Genomic DNA, 20,014 nt, shown 5'->3' with positions numbered 1-20,014 from the left:
AGTTGGAACAAGTTTAGTTGAATTGTGCCTTGGGGACACAATCTTGGAAAACTCTCAGGTCCTTTAAATGGGACTTAATACGCTTTTCTCCCGACAAACAACAGAGAATACAGGTTGGTACTCATAATGAAGAGTAATAAATGGAGTGGTTTCTCCATCTTGCCAGTATCATGTTTGTGATTTATTGTCCTCACTGCTATCACTGTAGATACTAGAGCAGTGAAATACAAATACAATAGATGCCATCATATCTAACTAATTAGTGAGCCGTTTTTTGAGAATCAGAGAGATAACTATTGGAGTTGTGTCACAAAAAATAATTAAACTGTTTGTTTATGAACTGACGTTTTTAGCTTTTATAGTATATCCCAAGTGAGCGTTCATTTTTTTCATATGAATGCTATGAACCAGATGACATTTCTATGTCTTTGTAATGTAATTCTAACTACTGCCAACATAGTGTAGCCTTGTTTCCAACCCTGATAGATATTTAAGAGGATGTTCAAAGAAGCAACTTTTGCCTATAGCTGTGTTTAGAGTTTTTCTGTGCTTCTCTTTTAATAGGCTCGTTCGAGATGAGCAATGTCTGCTCAGAATTGATCACCGGCGATCGCTGCCCAATGTATCCCGGTAAGATTTGTGTCCAACTTGATCCCGAACTGCTCTGACGTCATGCACACATGGGCAACGTGGATAATCTCACAAGATCAAGGACCGCAGTTGCTTTTTACCGACTGCAAGACCCAGACGGACCCAGGGAATGCTGGGAAACGCCTTGCTCTCAGCTGATCTAACAGCTGATTGGTTCAGAATCGACTCAACATGATTACGTTTTATATAAACTTTTTATTGTCTTTGAATTGGAGGGATTTTATTTGCTATTTGTCTGATTTAAAGGCTTATTCTGCACATAACACATGTTGTGTGGCTGATAGTTACATTTAGAAATCAGAGAGACTAAATACAATCAGATTACAGATCATCTAGTCTGTTGTTTATTAACATCAGCAATAGATTGCATGTAGAGCATTTTGACAGCTACTCAGTCTTAATAAAAACAACTTGAGACTGTGTTCAAGCTGCTATATGGGTCTGATAACATTTTATTAAATCGGAATTGGACCTAACAGGATGTGAGTGTGACTTCTTGTTCAGCCTGAAGACTGCTGGAAATGGCTGTTAATTGTCCGACGTGACTGCCCCTTTTTGTCGTGGCCCCCGGCTGCTGCCGCCAGCTCTCGTCCACTTTACAGGCGAGGTGCAGTTCATCTGGAACAAGCCTATAATTACACATTAGAACCAAATAGGCATACAAATAAAAAGTATGCAAACAAACTAATTACAAAAATCTCTTTACCGAGTCATTTGCAGAGGGGTGGCCCTCTATAAAGTCTATGCTGAAGAGAGAAGAAACTATTTCAAAACAAATTCACTTGCAACAGTGATTCAGCAAACATATGGTTAAGAGTGGGATTTCTATGGGTATACATTTGTGTGCTTAACTTTCTGAAGTGGTTTGATACACAAGAGCCACTTCTGGGAGGCCTTAACAACATTCCTATTCTAACAAATTCTTTATAGGCTTAGCTCTTCTTTTCAACTTTGTTGTCTTTGAAGTTGAGTGTTTGTAGTGCAAGCTTTGTAACGGCTGCCACTACATTGTAGCAGCATGTAATCTGGACCTTGGACATACATACCATATCAAATGATAGTAGTTTAAATAAAGAAAAGAGAGAAAAATATAACAAACTGCTTGTCACATAAACAGAAAGTTTTATCCTGCATTTGGTCATGCCAAATGCAGGATAAAACTGTGTGTGTTCTCATGCATGTCCGATGGCTCTCTCCCACCTAGAGTTTATACAAACAAAGATACATACATAAATACATTAGGCCCATGGTAGTTTTCTTAGGGTGTTGGTCATGCCATGTTTAAAGCCCCTGTAGCTCACAGACTGCTCAGTTTGGTAAATTATAACACGTTTGCAAAGTAAGAAAATTAAAATTAGGGACTCTTCCTGTTTTATATACAAATGCAGAAGAAAATTAGGTAAATACAAAACACCTAGGTATGTGGTACAAATATTTCCTATTTCTATTTTTTATATTAAAAATATAATCCTCTTCTCACCAATTTTGTGACATCGCAAATAAGCACCATTACAGTATATAACTAAGTGGTTAAGACAAAAAAAGTAATCTGAATACTACTACTTACCCCTAACAATGCTTTAGAGAACATTTACATAATACATAATCCTGAAACTTTTGAGGTCATTCAGAGTGCACATCCTCTAAAATATGCTCTGACAACAATGTTATTTCTTCTATCCTCTCTCACATTACACATGGTTCTGCACATCAAGGCTGTTGTTGTTAATGAATTCAACCACTCAAGCGTATTTTCCACATTCAGTTCAGAACAGTGTCTAAATTTGTGGACAGTGTGATCATGCCATCCTATGACATGCTCACATTACATAGGATTATTGAGACATGGTATCACTCTGCCAGGTTGCAAGACTGTGCAACGTTATAATGATGACTTAAGGTCCATTAGCAATATTTTCTTGTCAGAATACCCACATTTTTGAAGAGCTTTACAATGACAAAAGACCTCATTTGTTAAATTAACTCATTTGTACATAGGGAATGGTCAAAATATGTCATGAAAAACATTTGAAATGCAAATTAGACAGCAGGGAGTTATCATAGCCATTTGGCACCAATGTGCTCCATGTATATCAAATAAGATTTTGGCTAGCATTTCAGTGTCAATATATCTGCTAATAAATTGATAAATGGACCCCAGTAGTGTGTTTAAACTATACATCTCAAGGGTCACTTGGGATAAGGCATCTGTCATTTTGGAAAATATGCTAAAAAATGTATGAAAAAGGTTAGCACTCTCCTTCTCTGTCCTAACCTGCCCCTGCCTTGAAGCAGCAGCCCAATGGCCTCATCCAAAATAATCCTAGCATAACAAAAAACCCTCTATTTTTAAAGGCAGGCATGGCCGCATGTGAGGATAATTGGGAACAGTTGTAATCCTTAAATGAATAGACCTGGCAGATACAGTATGCTATTCAAAGGAAAATACAGTATGAGAGTTTCGGGAACATAGCTGACTGACTCACTGGTTATTTAAAAGAATAACTAGGGACCGACGATTAAAAAGAGGCTCAGTGGAAAGGTTGCAGGATAACATTAATGGATAAAGTGGTTACTGTACTTAAGTGCAGTCAGTAGGTTAGAGAAAGAAAAGGAGTTTTAAGTATTTAAAGAGATGAGCCTTTCACAAGTCTTTGAAATGCAATAGTGCAGATGCAGGGGACAAGTTGCGTTCCCCTACTGCTGGGGACAAAAAGGAAACTATGATATGTTGGGAAGTAATGCAAACATTTGTAGTTGGATGGTTGAGTCCGTATAATCTAGTTTATCAATCAGAACAAAATAGTTTTATGACCCCGCTTTGTTGTTTTGTCATTAAGCAGTCTGGCTAGAGTCTTAAATATAACTCCTGTACTGTATAGTTATGGTTATTACTTTGGAAATTAAAAACTCTTAAACATTAAAAAATATTGTAGCTGTCCTTCAGATCCTACTGTCTCCATTACATAATTTATTTGTGATCCATGAAAGGTGAGTATTAACAACAACTCATGCTTGAATTCTATAGTTTTGCTGTAAATACGTATTATTTTGTGGAGTGAGTTGGTTGCTCCAGTTAACTGCTAACTGCGATGTGTCCTCGACAGGCACATAGGCAGATGCAAATACAGTGTATGCACACAAGCGTGTACCAATGCCATGAATACCTGCCCTGGTCATGCCCAAGTGAACATAACAAAAGGCAAGATTTGTATTAAAACTTTGCCTGTGCTAAAACAATCCTACACATATACACACACAGACACACACACACACACACACAAGCTCAACCACTTACATATGTACAGACATAAAGTAAGTACGTCTGTACGTATGTGAACATAGAAAAATCTGTTTACAAGTCATCCACCACAAATGCTACACAGTTGAAGTGATGAGCCAGATGGCATTGCTGTTTTTCCAACTTCGCAGCCTTACTGCTGTCAGCCAAATCTACCACAGCTTTGACCATACAGAAGACAATTTTTAACCACACACACACACACACACACACACACACACACACACACACACACACACACACACATGTACACACAAGCACAAACAATGTACACTAAAGTAGACAAATAAAATAGTATAGTATACTAAAATAGTAATAGAATGTTAATATGACTGAATATACAGTATATATATATATATATATATATATATATATATATATACTGTATGTATATATATATACTGTATGTATATATATATAATCAATACATTGCTTCTGTATCAAACTAGCACTTAGGGAAAGACAGAATGATTTCCTCTTCTTGGATTACAGTCAGATGATCTCTTTTGCTGTGTGACATGTTGGATAATGTTTTGTTTTTCGCTTTAGGGACAGGAGAGGGAATAATACCCTAACAGATGTGCATAGGCAAACACACATGCATGGACAGGCGTGGTAAAACAATTCAGCACACATTTATATTCTGACCTTACATCCCCTTACACCCTACTGTGCCCTCCTCACAGTTTTGAAATAGCCTTGCAGTAGCAAGTAGATGTCGCTGCACATAAAATGACAGTGACATGTCCAAAGGCAAGAGCTGAGTTTTTCATGCTGAGAAAGCAGTTTTAGTTTCTCTGGTCTTAACACACATACACACGCACGCCACATGCACACACGCAGGAAATGGACACAGGGTCCAATTGGGTGACTGGGTCATCAAGTCTCTCTGAGGGATTCCAATAATATATTTACTATAGGGCACACACACACACACACACAGGCCAAGTTTAAAGTTTGAATACTAATGGGGATGCTATATTTCCCTACACCATATTCTTTACATCATGACATGATGGTAATTAACTGCCATGTAAGCAGTAATGCACAAAAAGGTGTCCTGATGAATACAAATCAGTGTTTCCCACAGATTAGAAAGCAATTTGTGGCGTGGGGGGGTAAAATACTTATTTTCGTAACAATCAAGTATCAAAAACTGAGGAGGACATGCTGTTGGATGCTGTCCTCCTCTCCTCTTTCTTCAATGCCTAACAAATCTACTGTATCTCTTTCTCTCCCTGAACCTGTCTTTCTGCTTCAGCAGCACTGGTTGAAGCCTGAAAATATTGTAAACAAATTAATAACATAACTAATAACACTGGTCGGACTGTTCAGCTCTGTTTCAGACTGATACCTCCGGTTCAGGCTGGTCCTCATCATCAACACGTGCCTTTTACAGTCGCGGAAAATACTTTTCAATTCTCATCTGGATTGAAGCAGCAAACATTCAGTGTAAGAGTAAAAGAATGACATAACATTATTTATAATAAGTTTATTTGATTCACAGCTGCTACATATAGTGTTTTGACCTCGACAACCCAACTGCATTTTACCGCAATCTTGTGACTAGTTAAGTTTCTAAAGCAGGCACAATCACTTGTTTGCTAAGAGTCGGGTCGGGACTCCAACATTAACACACTGACAACACTGTATTCAGAATATAAAATGTTTTTATAGCACTTTTTAATGTGTAAATGTGTAAAGGTGTTCACGACAACCTTTCATGAACGCCAGCCGTCTTCTCTGGTTTTCATGGAGACAGACACTGTGTGCACGGAAGAGGGGCTGTGTGTGTGTGTGTGTGTGTGCGTGTGTGTGTGTGTGTGTGTGTGTGTGTGTGTGTGTGTGTGTGTGTGTGTGTGTGTGTGTGTGTGTGTGTGTGTGTGTAGCCTATGTGAGAGAGACGCAAGAGTGACAGAGAAACGGAGGAGAGCAGGGAAAGGAAATGCAGCTGAACGAATACGCTGCGTGTGATCAAACTCTGTTTTCCCAAAGTGGAGGCCAAGTCCATTATTTTCTAATAAAGAAGTTTGTATTCAATTCAACCCAGTGGATGGCTGGTTTTAACAATGAGAATGTTCAATGACACTGTTGCTATGGTTACCTGCAGTTATACTTTGTGTTGTCATTTATAACAGTGGTTAAAGTTTTAACAAGAACTATGTTTGAGGTGTCCCAATAGGCAACTTTGAGCTACATCTGTTAGTCAATCACCAACTCTTAATTCCCCCAGTGGCAAATGTCTAATATGAAAATCAGGTGCTCAGCTGCAATCTAGAAAGTTCTGGGCTCCATCTCTTTAGCCCCTGTCAACTCTAAAATTCATAATCGCTCCAGGCTCCAAACACACTTTCACTCGTGACATACATAGAATAAGGACTGCAGCCCATTATTGGTTTTCTGACCAATAGTTTATTAATATTGCTCTAAATGATGTAGATAATAACTGCTGTAAAAGTGCTGAAAAAGATCCAACCAAAGAGTTCCTGCTGTACATCCATCCATCAAACTAAGTGAAGTGTGGGTGTGTATATGTGTGTGTGTGTGTGTGTGTGTGTGTGTGTGTGTGTGTGTGTGTGTGTGTGTGTGTGTGTGTGTGTGTGTGTGTGTGTGTGTGTGTGTGTGTGTGTGGGTATGTGTGTGTGTGTGTGTGTGTGTGTGCGGGTGGAGGACAATTTCACCAAAGAGTTCCTTCTGTCCCTTCATCTGTCAAACTAAGCAGCATTAGAGGAAGCTGTGTGTCCCATCAAATATTCCCCTCAGCACATCTATTATGTATGACTGCTACTTAAAATAAGACACTGAAGGACTGACATGGCACGGAGCTAAGTGAAGGTTTTGAGAGTTTGCTAGTGTATGAGTTGGTTTCTGTGAGTGGAGATGTTATACGTCTGTGTGTATGCCTGTGTGTGCCTGGACATCCGGTCTATCTGTTGCTTACCGTGTGTAATTGACAGACTGGTAAGTAAAGTTTGACAGTGGGACTTACTGAAAGCGGAAACAGCACCTGATTGGGTCTGATTGGGTGAAAGTATTCTGACATTCAGAGGAGAGTGGCACTTTCTGCTCTGGCACTTTGCTAATTCTGTGGAAGTTTTGTCATTGTGCAGATAAGCATAAACCTCCTCCAATGGCAGCAAACACAAGTTTATGCAGCATTGAAAATACTTCCCAGACATGGGCAGTTGGGGTTTCCAGACGATATTTTATAACTGTGTGTGTTACAAAACAGGTGGGGAAACTCCTATAGCTATATATATTTTTACTCTCCCTCCCTTCCTTCCTGTGTCTGGTCCTGTCTTGTCTCAAAGCACGCCAGTGGCCATGTCTCTCCTTGTGTGGCCAGCTGTGTCACAGGTGATCCATCACCACAGGTGGAGGTTTTATTATTGGCCGGACCCCATGGGCCCGCCGATCCTGACAAATCAGCTGTAAATGCCAGCCGTCAGCTGAATGTTCTGATTGGTTCTGACATGCACAGCAGGCCTTATGCCAGCGTCATGCCCCCTAGACCCCAAAAACCAGGTGTAGGCAGGTATGTGTGCGTGTGTGTTTGTGTCTTGCTCAACTACATTATTCAGCACCTGCTGTGGGGGGTTTATGTCTCTTTTTCTTTTCCCTTGTTCCCCTGGCTCAACAGTACACAGTATAGCGGTCAGCTAAAAGTGTGTGTGTTCATGCTTGTGTGTGTTCATGTGGCCATGTGTATGTGTCACACCACGCTATAGCCTTTGCACCTATATGATTATTCAGCGCTTTTCTGCTAAAAACTCAACCCAAAAATAACTTTCTTATGTGACCTGGGTTTCCTCCAGAAAACTTTTCAGTTTACCAAAAGCTTTAGGAGTTATTTCTTGCACATCCCCTGGCCAAAGTTTGTCAAATGAATGTGCCGACACCATGCACACACTGGCAAACTTGCCTGGCTCTCTATCTGCAAATATACTATAAAATATAAGATTGTGCATGGTATTATTTTTCTTAAAATGTATGACCTGTATAGAGCTCCTGTATTCCAGAGCTGATGACCCACACTATCCCTACATAAACCTGTTTACGCAAAAGGGTAGCCATGGGACGTAAGTCGGCCAGTGCTAAATATCAGTGTTGTAATATAACAAAGTACAAATACTTTGCTACTGTACTTAAGTAGAATTTTCACGTATCTGTACTTCGTTATTTATATTTCCGGAAAAATTTCCTTTCACTTTTACTCCACTACAGTTTCTAAATAAAATGTATACTTTTACTCCACTACATTTTCCCCTAAGCATCTTAGTTACTCGTTACTACAAAATAAAATCAGAAGAAATTTGTTACACTGCAAAAAAAGCAGGTTTGGCGAATCATTGCTCCTAAATTGCCAAGATAAATGCACCCTCCATTCCAGTTGGTGATCTAATGCCTGTTTGTTGCCAAGTGACAAAAAAAGACCAAATAGACCAAAACTAAAGAAGAAGAGGAGGAAGCATAATGACTGATAGTGTCATGGAAGCACATTGTGCAAGCTCTGCCGCCATGGTAACAGATGATGACTACCCCGACGACAGTGGTGATGAAGATAACGTTACACACCTTTGGACATAAAGTTCATAATCAAAGTTTTTTTTTACTTATACTTTTACTTCTAATACTTAAGTACATTTAATATCAGAAAATGACTTTTGATACTTAAGTACAGTAAATATTAGATACTTTAAGACTTTTACTCAAGTACTATTCTAAAAGGAGACTTTTACTTCTACCAAAGTCATTTTCTGGTAAGACACTTGTACTTTCACTCAAGTATTGCTTTTAAGTACTTTATACAAGACTGCTGAAAATAAACTGGTGTGTTACTGCCAGTTCAAATTGGGGCCAAACAGGATGGACAGTTTCTCCAGTGGTATGATTCCATTACTTTGTTTTACTAAAAGCAATGTGTAATATTTCAAATAGAAGGGTGTAACTGATATGTTTTATTTGTAATGAGTGCCATACATTTATATACAACAGGCAGTCTATACATTGCAATATCTTTTGCAAGGAAAATTGTAAATGTGAGTCGCTAAATCTAAAATGCCTGGTTCAAAAAAATGGAAAGAGAGAGACTGAAAGAGTCGCCTAGGATATGAATCAGACACAACCATTTATTTTGCTCAGGTTGAGTTTGACGTGGTTTGTCCGATGGCTACTGGATTTTATAGCCTTGTTGTGGATGTAAACGTTAGTCAGGTTTTCTGGTCAAAGAAGACCAGAGAAGAAAAATATTGAATTATATATGTCCACAATTAGTTTCTTGTTCTGCTTCAAGCCTTGTTTACGGAGTGGCCTATGTTACACTTTAGAAAGAGATGCTACCGTTGAGATGGATCATGTACACAGGTCACTGGACATGGAAAATACTTGAGTGTGGCTGATGCCAAGAAAGCATCCACATAATCCAACCCTAAACATTACAAGTTATAGACCATTCACCCAGTTCCCATTCACTCATCAGAAACATCATATTCACCTGAATTATTTAATTGTTTAACATGACATGTTGTACCGACAGAGAGAGGGAGAGAGAGAGCTAGAGAGAGAGAGAGAGAGAGAGAGGGAGGGAGAGGAGAGAGAGAGAGAGAGAGAGAGGGAGAGAGGGAGAGGGAGAGCGAGAGCGAGAGAGAGAGAGAGAGAGAGAGAGAGAGGGAGAGGAGAGAGAGAGAGGGAGAGGGAGAGAGAGAGAGCGAGAGGGAGAGAAAGGGAGAGGGAGAGAGAGAGAGAGAGAGAGAGAGGGAGAGGGAGAGGGAGAGAGAGAGAGAGAGAGAGGGAGAGAGAGAGAGAGAGAGAGAGAGAGAGAGAGAGAGAAGAGAGAGAGAGAGAGAGAGAGAGAGAGAGAGAGAGAGAGAGAGAGAGAGAGAGAAGAGCCATTGGAGGAAAGAGTCCCAAAATGGCAACATTTTTGTTCATAATTTTCTTCCAAAAACATCAATATGGCCATTACAAGGTTATAACGGTTTGAGTTTATGCAACCCAATGTGGATGGTTGATAGGGTAGGTTAAGATGCAAACTGTGATCTCTGGAGTCAAAGCCAAGTTTTACAAATACCCATCCACCCCGACACACGGCACTATAATAACATCAGGCAACTTCCGTTTTTTGTTTCTAGAAAATAAGACATTATTAGCATGAACACAAGATGTTCTGCTCTGTTCTTCTTGTGGGGGCACTCTCCAGGGCATCTTCAACATGCTGATTGAATTTAAACCAGTATGTTGAAGATTCCCTGGAGAGCCAGGACAGTACAGTCTTGGTTTTGTTCTACCAAGTGCTCATGAAATTAAAGGCGGAGCATGCGCATAAAGCTTGCACGCTGTATACAAACAGACAGTAGAAGAAGAAACCAAACACAAGAAGAAGATGACGAAAATGGCTAGTGCAAGGAAACCAGAAACTACACACGCGTGTAGTCCGCCATTGTTGTTGTTGTTATGAGACGTCGTCGCGGGATAAGAGATCGAAGGCTAGAGGTGTGTGGTGTTGACGTCGAGGTGTGTGGTGTTGACATCATCAATACGCAAGTATGCGGCTTCGACGTCCAAACAAAGACGCAAGGGCCGCGTTTTCAAATTTTTTCACCCTGGGACCAGGTTTAAAAAAAGTGCGTCTTCAGGCAGTGCGTTTGCAGGATTCGTTTGGACGATCGGCCAAAACAATGCAAAACGTGTGTTTGCACCAAAAAGCGTTTCCGTGTGGATGGCCCCTAAAATAAGGATGTAATGTGACGTCAAATCAAGAACAGTCAGGTGGAACAACATTTCAGATACAGCAGTTTAAATTACTGGATAAATGTCACTGATTTACACAGCAGGGGTCTAATGTCTTTACACCTTGATTACAGTGGAGTGGTATAAATCACACAGAAGCAGAGCTACTTAACAGAATAAGAAGAAGATGGACATGAAAAAAACATGGTAACAACATTCTTTAATTAAATGATAATACAATTTGTTTTAATTAATTATCAACAGAAAATGAACCCATTATATTTATACTTTATGGTCAAACACTGCAAATTTAAGGCTGTGGTGGGGATTTTACCAGCTTAGCTACCATAGTGGTGTTCAGGCACGTGCACACATAGACATCCAAAGGGGCTTGAGCACCTGCCTCGAGAGAAAGTGCCCTTTTTTAATTTATTAATATAGTCTCTATATATATTTCTGTTTGCACACAGCTTCACTGTCAAACAAATATACATATTTCTTGAATTAAATAATCAATATATCAGATCGGGAGATGAGACTTTGTCGATCCCTCTCTCGCGCTCTTGCCGTGATGCGTCTCCTCGCGCCACACACACACACACACACACACACACACACACACACACACACACACACACACACACACACACACACACAGTTTATGGATAATTAGCCAAAAGACAAAACAAATAGTTAACTTCTGTCTTGCTAACATGCATGAGCTACTAGCTTATGTAATAAGTTAACTAAGGTTTAGCTGAGGCACCATGGCCATACAGGCTAATGTACTGTACTTAATGGAGACACTCCAGGTGAACAGCTACAGTAAAATCAGTGTCTAATAACGTCATTACAATTGCTACATTGATATGCAAATTAGGCATTAACTAATTAAAATGCCTAAGAGCCTTACTGCAATATATTCCATTATGTTTTAATATTTTTAATTGTCCCCTATGTTTCCCTTTAGATAAAGATATTTCCAGCATAAATTGATTCAGAAAAAAGGTAGAAATACGTAGGTCCCATAAAAATGTACCTGAATGCAGGAAATTAAGTGTTTAACGCTCAAAAGTCATCAACGCATCATAAGTCGCCACACAGATCTAGAAACAAAACCTTGGCCTTTGGGTTGCCAGGCAAGTTATCATTAGGCCAAATGTCGGTGCCATCTAACTAACATCTACAAACTGGGCAGCTAAAATAAACATATACATACATACACAAGCTGGGCAAGCCAATTGCTGTTTTACATTGCATTAAGTTTATTTAAATGGGTCCAGGCTAAGCCCCGAACCTCCTCAAGTCCTAGAAACGCCCCTGCTGTCCCCCTTAAATGTTAGGTTTAGATTAATTTAGAAGAAATCTACAGATGCAGCCTAAAACAAATACCATCTAAATGTGTATTTTGGAAGTTTTATTTCGATTAGAGTAAAAGAAGACATGGAAGCAAAATAGACCATAAATCTCTAAATTGACCACAACATGAAAAAAGTGTCCTGCATTAAACAGTAACTTCATCATTTGGATCGTGAGCTCCTCATCAAATAATAACAGTGTTTTTTCATTATTGGTGCAGTTTTTTTCCCTGTAAAATTAACAAAATTGCAGCAACAGCCTTTTTCAGTTTAGTGTGAAAGATTTTTGTTGAGATTTTTCAAAAAGATTTTTTGAAGTTTTATTTATTCCGATAACACCAAAAGATTTAAAATTATTTATTGCCATTTGCTCTGGGAATTAGCTGCAGCAGCTCCGTGATGCTAGCACCGATTTGGCTCGTTTTTTTTTTTATCGACAGTACTCACATACGTATAGCAATCAAGATTAACGTAAAAATTGCCCAGAGTTCTCCTTTAACTTACATTGTAGCTGGTTTCGCTGTTGCTGACTGCAGCGATCTTGTTTAATACTGGACCAATGTCAAAGGAAAATATTTCCTCAATAGTTTTAATAGCATCCGATACTCAATGAGCTTTTGCAGAAACAAGCCCAGCGTGAAGCAGTAAAGCAAAAGCTGTTAGATAAATGTAGTGCAGTAAACATTACAACATTTCCCTCTGAGGTGTATTAGAGTACAAGTATGAAGTAGCAGCAGGATTAGGACCTTTAGGGGGGCTCAGCCCCTAATGAGAATGTGACACGGATATAGTGCATGCAAAAGTGTTAATAAAAAAAAACATGAAATTACCAACTTCTTCACAACCGCACTCCTGCTCTCCCTCTGACAGATAGAGACTCAGCCAAAGGTGTGAGTCTGGCACAACCACCTCAACCAGAATCTAAGCTTTCCAATGATATTAGCGCCAGTTGCTGTGACAAATGGTTTGCGAGAAAATTAACATTGAACTTACATGAAATGTTATCATATTTGCATTCTGCATTTCTCTGCAAACCCATTACTCTCTGTGAAATATCTCACAAACTCTTCACTCAACACATGAATCGATACAACAAGCGGTTCCCGGGTAATCTGGTTTTGAAATTACAACAAATTACTACATGGTCAAAATTATAATGTATTCTCATGTATTGTATATTTATGTCAGCATAGACATTTTTGTAAATTGCTTAGCCAGTGTATCCCACCATGATGGTTATTAGATTGCCCGATTCCAGGCAATCCAACTTACTTATATCCCACTTGCAAATATGAATATATATTTCTACTTGTATGCTTCCTAGTGACATTAATGCAAAAATATAAAGAAAAACTATTCCACCTGTGTGTGCAAAATAGTTCAGGCTACAGCACAAATATTTCCATCCATAGATAAGAATAATCAAGTCTAACCTCTGAATTTCCTTTCAAAGTGCACCAGATTTATGTATTTAAACGTTACATTTTCTTACAGGGGAGCATGCCCATGGTCCCCCTTAGAGGGGCTTGTGTCCCAGTGCAGCTCTAGGTCTAGTGACGCCCCTGGGTCAGTGTCCCCGTTTTAAATTTCACAAAGATAAAAACATTACTTTTTTGGAGGTATTTACGCTTCTGAGCTGAAAATGTCCCCAGATTTTGTCTCAGAAATCTGGTCACCTTACTTTAAGCTGTGTCCATCTTTTAAATGCATCTCCAATATTTACCCAAGTTTTACCACGTCTCTGGATGCAACTGTTTAGCAAGATGCAGAGTTTTTCTAGGTCGGGTAGAATAAATCTGTCTCTGTTAATCCAGTTTGTTTGGTTGCTGCTACTATCACTGCAGCCCGTTATTTTATTTTGCATTTCATGTCTGGTAATCCCGGTGTCAAAATGGGCAGTTGACAACAACACACAGGCCAAAATAAAAACAGACATTCCGTCCCGGAATGGCTTTAGCATTGTTGTCAGAGAAGTTAGTATAGAATGTGATGACGTACTGTGGTAATGTTTTGATTAAATACAGTAAAGGTATTACATATTAAACCTTTAAGCAAAAATAAATACAGTGATACAGAGAGAGGAAGAGAGCAAGACCATGGAGGAATCAAAACTGCTGGCTTGGCATAGCCAGTGATGTCAGAGAGGGTCACTGGAGGGATGAGACAGACAGCTGTGTGTGTGTGTGTGTGTGTGTGTGTGTGTGTGTGTGTGTGTGTGTGTGTGTGTGTGTGTGTGTGTGTGTGTGTGTGTGTACCATGAATGGAGAATTCACTGACAAAAACATAGCATTCATGAGCCATGACGTCAAAAGTACTAAATATGGAAGGCAAACAGTTACATAAGCAAACATGGATCCTGTGCTTTAAAATTATGCTGATTTATACATATCAATGGCACAAGCAGGAAAGTTGAAATCACAATATTTCCTGCTTGTAAGCGCAAGCTTAAGAGTGATATAGATGATGTGTAAGTACAACATTTGCTTCAGGTTCTAATTGGGGGAAAACATCAATAGCTTTAATCTGCTTTTAGTGGAGCATTCTCTTGTTAAACTCCTAGTGTTTTTGGGTTATTCATTTACAGCAGCCTAATCTGCTTTGTGCAGTCAGTCTAACATTGCCAGAAAATAGCTTTGTCAGTATATTGTTGCCAGTAGATTTAGGCATTAAGTTCTTCATTTTAGAATAAATCAGAATTTTAAAATCCCTGACTCTCAATTTGTAGGCCTAACAGAGATTTAAAGAAGCCTCCACTCAGCTGCACCCCTTATCATTGATGAGTAATAATAATCAATCAACAATCTATTGCACCTCATGAAATCTAAACTTTTATTCATATTTATGTGTGTGAACATGTTGTATATCTGTGATAAAACTAGTCACTTTACATCATAATAACCGTGTATATATTGTTTAGACATTATTCAAGTTTAGAGATGTGCACATTTGTCTCTAATTTTGTTGACTGTTCCTAAGCTAAAAGCCAGAACCTGTCAGGGAAGATTAACTGAAGTCCTAATGAGATTGTTTGTGAGTTAATTGACTAAAGGTCGCTGTCTGCACTTGTCTCATCAAGCAAAGGCACTGTTAAAGTCACAGGTTATCAAAGAACGTCTTTCTTGTTTATAATGTGGCAATGCCAAAAGAAATTGCAATTTTTACTGAAATAACCAAACAGAAAATGTTAGAGGTCAGCACACCTTGAACTGATCATGGCCATTATATACAATAATGCATATATAGGCTGTGCACCTCTTGTTACTTAAAGAACTTAGTTTCTGAATTTTGAATAGCACATGATTATACAGTGCAGTGCTTCATTTGGTTTGATCATCAAAGATAATTATGGCAGCTGATTATCTTAGGTAATCAGAGCATATCTCAAATCAGGGAAAAAGGAAGTGTGTTTGTGAATGTGTGTGCGTTTGTGTCTCCAAGTGTGTTGTCTTTTGGAAACTCTGCAAATCCCTTTCATGTGCACATCCTAAAATCCCTAACAGCAGGAAGCAAAACACACAGTGGAGGGAATAGTTCTTAGTAACATATGCACACACACACACACACACACACACACACACACACACACACACACACACACACACACACACACAGCACTGGTGCTGGCCTTCAGCCACTTTGTTCTAAGCTAATCAAAGGAAAAGAGAAAGTGCCAGAATATGGGATGTAACACAGCAGGTGGATGACCTGTTGGGATAGAAATGTGTGTGTGTGTGTGTGTGTGTGTGTGTGTGTGTGTGTGTGTGTGTGTGTGTTCTTGTTTAACTTAGACTTAACTTAACTTAGGTTAGAATTAGGTTATGGTTAGGGTGAGGTTAAGGGTTAAGGTTAGGCATTTAGTTGTGTTGGTTAAGGTTAGGGTAAGGGGCTAGGGAATGCATTATGTCAATGACAGGTCCCCACAAAGATAGTGAAACGCACTGTGTGTGTGTGTGTGTGTGTGTGTGTGTGTGTGTGTGTGCGCGCGTGTGTGTGTGTGTGTGTGCACGTGTGTGTGTGTGTGTGTTTGCATGTGTTACGATTTAACAGGCCATTAAGTAAAGACAAGGAAGGGTATTACTTTTTTGTCTTCATCACAGATTAAGAAAAAAAAAATCAAAGCACTGGATTTTAGCTTCAGCCAAAACCAACAGCTAATTATGGGGATATTCGGTCCCAGTACACTGCTTACATGCTTTTTTAACCTTAAGACTAATGTAATGATTATGGACTACATCAAAAAATAACTGCACCCAGACACATAATCTGGCTTGTGCTGCTGGGTGTGGGCACAGTTTCAACAGACAACACCTGACCACACCAAGCTGTAACCATACATGTTGTCAGATGTTCAACAAACTTGCAGCTATGCCATGCGACTCACACAGGTCGGTGTAGAAATGCTTTTCCGCCAAGATTCCCAGAGTAAATCATCACATCATCCCCATTACAGTATTCACATTGTTTGAGTGAATGTGAGTAATGTGTGAATAGCGTTTAATTTTGCTCACTGCCTCAGTGCAACAGCCCTCTGACTGGAGGCAAGAATTAGGATGGCATTCACATTTCAGGGTACTAACATCCTGTCATTTGTTGCTCTGCATAATGAGTGTAGGTTGTGTAGACAAAAAATGGCCTGTGTAAAACTACAACAACATGACAGAGGACAGGATAAAGAGTATTGTTTTGTTTATCACTATTTGTTAGGCAATACAGTAGTTTTTTCTAATAAGCTCTAAACGCAACATAGTTTGAACTGGTACGTGAGTTGGTCTATCCACAAGCCTCCAAAGTCAGAGGTTCTATATCATGTTCCTGAAAAGCTGATAAATACTTCACAAATGAATATCAACTCTATCTGCTCAAATGGAAAAGATTACCTTTCACTGGGGGGAAATTCTCACCTCAAATCCATCCCTTGACTGTCTTTAAAAATACAAAATACAGCATTTCTATACTTACTTTCTATACAGCATAGCTAAAATTAGAACCAACCTGTCCAGACATGGTATCAGCATTTTTAAAATGGTTGCCACATAGCACAAAATGTCTTTCCTCCAAGGGAATGAAGAAATGAAGAGGCTTGAATCACAGCAAAAGCAGTAATGGCTGAGTGATTACCTAAAATAGAGACTATGAAATGTTAAAGAGTGCTTTGTCTTCTTGTCTGTTTGTGCGGTCAGTGAAAAATCCCACAGTTAACTGTTAAAGGTAACTTTGCTTTTATGTGGGGAGGGCAAGGAAATACCAAGGTCATATTAGAAATCTGACAAGGTGCTGACAATGTGTTGACACTGTACTACTGGTGTAGGAGACGTGGACACTTGGCTCTTACCTTGTTGGAGAGAAAACAGGAAGTGATGGGACAAAAAAGATTCGGGAAGGGGAGAGAGAAGGGAAGGGACAAAAAAAAGCAGAATGTTAAGATTAGTCTTATCCAGTATTACGCTCACAAAATCAACAAATCAATCAATTTATATCTTAATATACAATGAATAGAATAAGCCACAAAATGACTGAAGTGAATGCAAATACAGATCAAGATGCATGTGACCACCTGAGGATCATAGTGATTATCATCCTCATTCTGGAAGTCACTGCAGAACTTTTGAAATGGTTGTGAATATTATATGTGATTCATCAGGCTGTGTGAAATACATAAATAGTGTTAGTAAAAAATACTTTATTTCTATGGTACCTTTCACAACCGTGTGCAATAGTAATAAAAATACAGCAACAATCTCAGGGAATGGTCAGAAATAGAGAATGCAATAGACACATTTAAACCAGAAACACAACACAACTTCTGTAATTACTGTAAGTTGACACAAGACTACAATCCCATAGAGAGTACACATATAGTACTTCATAATTTGAATGCAAATAGAGCCAGATGGCATTTTGAGCACAAATGCTCTCAACATGTTGATGTTATTCTACTCATTATTGACCAGTCACTTCTTGCTACAGGGTCAAGATTTTGTCAAGTACAGACTTAATGTGTAATAATTAACATACATAAATCAGTCAGATGTTGTCATGGCTACTGTCCAATAAACTTAGGATGAAAAGTGATACATTTTTAGGTTAAAATAAGTGTTTCAAGGTTGTAAAAAATGTTTTTCATGCATGCTTCTTTTCAACAGTTCACTGTTTCACACTCTTTCACAGTGCTGCACACACAGTCAGTACAAGTATCCTACTGTTTCTCACTAAACAGCTGGTGCACCTGGGGACTGGCACTGAAGTGTTTTGCCTAAGGGCACATCGGCAGTAGTAGACGCAATACAAGCAAGCATGACTCATTATTTTTCCCAGACAAGATATTTAAAAAGCTTCCTAGACACAAAGGTGAGCGCTTCCAGAAAAGAGTGCAAGATAACTACATAACCTCGCACTCCTCTGATTTGCTGAACCATTTCTGTCCCTACTGTAAGATCCCTAAAATATTGCTTTGCCTTTACTTAGTGTATGTCATATCACCCGTTTAAAGGGGAAAGAAATGTGCTGGGAATATGTTTCCCTTTCCTTGCAGTTACTTTCTCTTTGCCTCTCTCTAGTGCACCTTCAGGGAAAAGAAGATGCAGAAGGTAATTCTTTGCTTTTCTTCTTCTACTGTATCTGTATACAAAGAACAGGGGATTGGAGACAAATATGCAATGTTACCATTAACAAGAAAAGTACAAGCGACTTCTATAATTCAATCATTCAGCCAGTTACTGCGGCACATAGCCATGGTTAACATATGTTTATCCATGAGGACACATTCTTATGAGTGATTATTATATATATATAAGGTCAGAATGACATCAATGAAAAAGCATCCTTTCCCTATGTTTTTAGTCCCTCCTTAAACTATTTTGTTATCTATTTTTTCACGCTCATTGAAGTCATCAGTACATTTATTTTTAAAATGTATTGTGCAATAAATTGAAGAAATATTCCAGTCCACTGGCTTCCTCATTTGCAAACTCACAACCAATTTCTTTTCTCATAATTGTTAATCTCTAAAAGAAGTGCCCATGAAATTAATTTGTTGGCTATTGTGATAAATATACATACAGGTAAAGATTGCTATGGAAACTGAATGACAACGATGCAAAAGCTGGGAAGTTGAGCACATACACAAACACCTGAACAGTGAAAACAACACAAACATTTATTGTTGTTAATTTTTAAAATGCTTGCATTTAAATGTATCATGTTAAGCATTCGGCCCACTGTATGTGTAATTTTGACCACTGTGAGTGACTGAGTGAGTGAGTGAGTAGGTGAGTGACCTGGACACAACTGTGTTCTGGCATGGCATGTGACTGTGTTTATCTGATGTTGTGTATAGGGTACAATTTACATTGATAATGGCTTAATGTAGATAATTAGAACTTCACATAAAATATATGAAAGCAACTGGAAATGCCTACTGGCTAGAGTTTGCATGCATACAGTATATGTGTGTGTTATCCTTGGGATGACCTCTCTGAGTTTTCTCTTGGGTGGTGCATGAATTGATACATGTCCGCACACTTGTGTGCCGTGTATTTCTTTTTCTTCCTGTTTATGTGGAAATGCAGCCTTAAATTTGCATCTCTTATATGACAGACAGGCAGACAGGCACATCTCATTTTGCAACAGAAATCAATTTATCTCTCTAGTAAATACATCAGGAAAGGCAATCTAAGCCAACAAAAAGGCATCATGAGGGGGTATAAGAAAACAGGATATAAGATATTCCAAAATTACTGAAAACTTAAATCTAGCGTTTTGATCCCATCCCACCTTCTGCCCCCTTCAGAGGGCTACGTGTGTGTGTATGTGTGTGTGTGTGTGTGTGTGTGTGTGTGTGTGTGTGTGTGTGTGTGTGTGTGTGTGTGTGTGTGTATGTGTATGTGATGTTCAAACACACTTTGGCAGAGCTATCCTTTTTAAACGGCCTGTGGGTTTCAAATGTTTTAATTATAAATTGCTCTGGCATCTGGGT

The sequence above is a fragment of the Sander vitreus genome, chromosome 5 (genome assembly GCF_031162955.1).
Source record: "Sander vitreus isolate 19-12246 chromosome 5, sanVit1, whole genome shotgun sequence".
NCBI classification, from domain to species: domain Eukaryota; kingdom Metazoa; phylum Chordata; class Actinopteri; order Perciformes; family Percidae; genus Sander; species Sander vitreus.
This window is presented reverse-complemented; position numbering follows the sequence as displayed.